Source organism: Seriola lalandi, unplaced genomic scaffold, assembly GCF_002814215.2.
Source record: "Seriola lalandi dorsalis isolate HSWRI2012SDOR001 ecotype SW California unplaced genomic scaffold, Sedor1 jcf7180002054312, whole genome shotgun sequence".
In the NCBI taxonomy this organism is placed as follows: domain Eukaryota; kingdom Metazoa; phylum Chordata; class Actinopteri; order Carangiformes; family Carangidae; genus Seriola; species Seriola lalandi.
In genome coordinates, this window is record NW_019524865.1 from 380,549 (window position 1) to 384,876 (window position 4,328).

Consider the following 4,328-nt stretch of genomic DNA (forward strand, 5'->3'; position numbering starts at 1 on the left):
TTTCTCCTCAGCTGTAAATCGCTTTTCCCTAAACTTAAACATTTATTCACATATTGACCAAGCTTGTTTTATTCTGTCCTCCCTGTCACACACACACACACACACACACACACACACACACACACACACACAAAAACAACTCCCTTTTTCCCCCTCCACATGAAAGATTTAACTCGAGCATGTCAGAACTCCAACAATACTGCTTCCCCTACTTTCACCCCTCAGTTTTTTTTTTTACACTCATCGTTTAAAAAATTTAAATGGAGTCGACTTTCGTTACCCAGCAGTCGGCTGGCTCCAGGACTTCATCATCAGGGCTGTAAATATGGAGCCTGGATGTAAAGGGCAAAGTGCTGCTTGTGTTGATAGTTTGAGTGTCGTGTTTTGGTGTGTGTGACTGTATTCCTTACGTCTGTCTCATTTTATGGACTCATTTGTCTGTAATCCATGTGGAGTGTGTGTGTGTGTGTGTGTGCATGTGTGTGCGTGTGTGTGTGTGTGTGTGTGTGTGTGTGCAGGCTTGAGTCAGGAGGGGTTGGCACAACAGTGTGTAATTTTCTATGTATAACCCTCGCTCCGAGTCATTACACTCAGGGTTGCCAGTTTATGTTTTTTATTTTTTTATTTTGTTTTTTGTTCTTTTTTTTTCTGATGAGATCTAAACACCTCACACGAGGCAGAAATACACAGATTATTGCTTTATTGATTATTGTAGGATACAAACATGGGAATGCATATACACCATATAGTTTTCCATGCAGCTGGGGAAAACTGACACCTTTTCAAGTCTTCTTTCTTCTCCTTATAGAAACTCTCTCTCTCTCTCTCTTTCTTGCTCTGTCCCTCTGGGGAAATTATGCTGGATAATGTAAAAAGCAGTTGAGCTTATACAGATTTGCACCTGTTGTCTTGGAAGGAGAACAAAAATAAATCCCCATTTGAAACAGCTTGCACTTTACTGGGGTATGACTGAGATGAGAGAGAGGAAATAACGTCAGCACTGCGGGGGTAACCTATAGGGAGATCCCAGCGATATAAAGCCACACACGAACACACACACACAGAGAGAGAGACATCCTACATAACCATCCATCCATCCATGGGCACTTATAGACATGCAGCTGCCATCTGCTTGCACACGCAGAGGCTGAAGACAGCGCAAAACAAAGTCATTATGTAGAACAAGTGGTTATTTTAACTGTACATAAGATTTCTTTCCAATTTTTATTTGATTGTATGGATAAACAAAACATCCTGACACCAAAACCTGATGTTTCTTAATGTACAATAATAAGATACAGACAAAAGCAGCACCTCACATTAGAAAACCTGGAACCAGTACTTAAATCATTGTGCACTAAAAGTCGCTGGACGAGCTGGTTAGCTTTCCCAGCATCCGCGCGTAGAAGGTTACAAGTGATAGTGATTTTTTTCCTTTTATAATATACTGCTGGGTTATTTACCAAAACTAAATGGTATTATAATCCACTGATGGTTAAATAACCCTTCAGTGATACACAAAATAACTACAATAGCCTGTCGCTAAGGGAGACTGCGGACGGTTGCGACACATTTCTCTTAGTTACTCAGAGACTTTTTGGACTAGACCAACCAAACTTTTATATATTAAACTATTAAATCTCTCTGCTAATTAGCAATACCATTTAATCATGATTGCATATGACATATCATTCACAACATTTATTTGAACGGAAAAATTCAGATGTTGGATCAACATGGATCAGGGACGGTTGCAACTTGCAACCGTTTAAAAATACATTAAGTTTCGCTAATTAACTTAACTAAGCACAGTATTCTAAATATATGCATTATGTTATTATATATTTTACAATAATATTGTACTATTATTTATTTATTTAATGATATTTATCAAAGAACAGTTATTGAGTTTCGTGTTGCGTATAGCTTACAGGCTACTTGAGTTGAAATAGGTACTATTTATTTTGTTATTGCTTATGATGAAGAGAACAGGCAAATATATTAGAAGACAATGAGAGGCTAACAAAATAATTCCCAAAATAACTCTTTTATGCATTAGTTGAGCAGTTATTGTAGCATCTGTTGTGCTATGGGACAAATTAGCTGCATATATTGGCTATTTTGGCTGCTGAGCTTGGGAACAGTTACAGTAACTTGTTGCAACCGTCCTTGACCTGTCAGCCACGACGGAACATCATGTGCTAGCATCGTGCGCTAACACACTTACGCTGACACATGCTAACCATGTCACTTAGAAGTCAACAAAACAATGATTCAAACTGAGTAAATTTTGATTCATTCATTCAAAAGCAGATGTTGAATCTGTCATCTGATTTCCTGGTGGGGGGGGGGTCTAACATCTGCAGGATATGTTTCTGATTGGAGGAGTAAGACTTTTTGCAACCAGGTGAAGTATTAACAGTATTAAGCCAAACTGGGTCAATTTTTAACCCAGTGATTTTTGGAGTGAAGTTGATCACCAGAATGTTATGTAAGGGCCTTTTGTTTTTACTCTGCTGCTGTGGATAATGCAGTAAGCGAATCAGCCTCAAAACATCCCAACTCAGGAAAGTGCAGTTACATTTAATTTAAATCAATTCAATTCAGTTCATTTAAGATAAATTCAGATCACAAATTCAATTCGGACTTAATGGAACCGAACCACAAGCTACGCTAGGCTACCTTAGCAATTAAATACCAGCTGTATTAATGACCTATTAATATAGGTAACATACTATCATACACGCTCAGTAACCCCTTCTCACCACTCTTGTTTTCTTATCCTCATGTATGATCCTGCAGTCACATGCTCTGTGCTCTCTTTAACCCCTAGAGCTTAGCATGTGCTTCAGGATGTTGTGATCTGTGTCACATGCGTCCGCTCATGAATGGTCTAATGTTCATGCTAGAAAACAGAGTTATGCATGACGAACGGGGGAAATCTGTGCACTGAAACGTCCATATGGTTGCACTGAAACTGTCTCTTGTCAGCAGCGGAAAGGGGAACTTGTTTGTGCACTCAAACAATGAGAGAATCGATTCACAATTTTTGCAGAAAACATAAAGTCAACAAGCGTTTGGGACCAAATGTAGCAAACGTGTTTACTTCAGGGTCGTCTGACAAAAAAAAAAAAAAGAATCCAATCAAGATGAGGAAGCAAAAAAATGTAATAAATACACAAACAATTCAATAGAAATTTCACACAAAGACGGAAAAAGCGATACGTGAAAGTGAATGGTGAAACCTCCCAGTGCATTCTGGGCATGAAAAGTTTGCAGAATTTGTATGAAGAAAATGTTGACAACACACAGCCCGCAGTGGAAGGAAATGCCAACCAACCTTAAGCCTCTGTGTCAACAAAAAATAAAATAACCAACAATGGTAGGGTGAGGATGGACTGGTTGAATGGGCTCTGTTGTCTTCTTCCAAACCTGCTGCAAATTTCCAGCTGTGGGGAACAAGTGTGGGATGTGTGGTATACGACATAAAAAGAGAAATATTCGTGGTAGGAAATTGCCAGTATGGACTGAAAGTGTATGATTTCATAGTTCACTGAAATTGAATCAAAAAGGGACAAAAATGCCACAAAAAAAAAAAAAAAAATCCAAAATAAGCGCCAAGAAATGCATTCAGAAAAAAAAAAAAACCCTTACCCTGCTGGACCCGGCTCTGCCTGCTCTGTGTTAAAAAAAGCCAATCCTCATCTTTTATACATGAAGTTTATATTATAGCAGCAGTTGCTGAGCTTGTTCTGGCTGGGGATCCTCATGAGAAAGCGTGTTGTCTGTGGACCTGGGCTCCTAACACTGGCACTCCTGTCATGTGAGGATCCATTTTTGGGTTCTGACGCAACGCTGGAGGAGCGTTACGTTACACTGTTATATGAAACACGGACATTTTCTGAGCATTTGTGGTTAATAAAGGGGAAGACTTGAGACACTTATGTACAGCACGGCGTTCCCAGGGAGGCTGGAATTTCAATTGTGTTCTCAGAAGTCAAATAACTCCTATCTGTTTGTTGTGGGAGGGGATCTTCAGTGTTTCCAAACACAGACAGATTCATTTGAAGCTGAGATTCGGGGCTTCCTCTTCGCCACTTGTGATGAATCCCACTAGGGCAGAGGTCACAGGGGACTGGTGGGGAGAGGGAGGGGTAGCAGGAATGAAAACAGCAAAGCTAGAGAGGAGGGAAACGCTGTCATTTCTCTTTAAAGCTAAAGAAAAAACTGTGTAAAGTAAAATATTCTCCCGCAGGATCAGGCATCAGGGACACACTATAGACAACTGGGAACAATTTGAATATTGATGACGTCATCCACTGAAGATC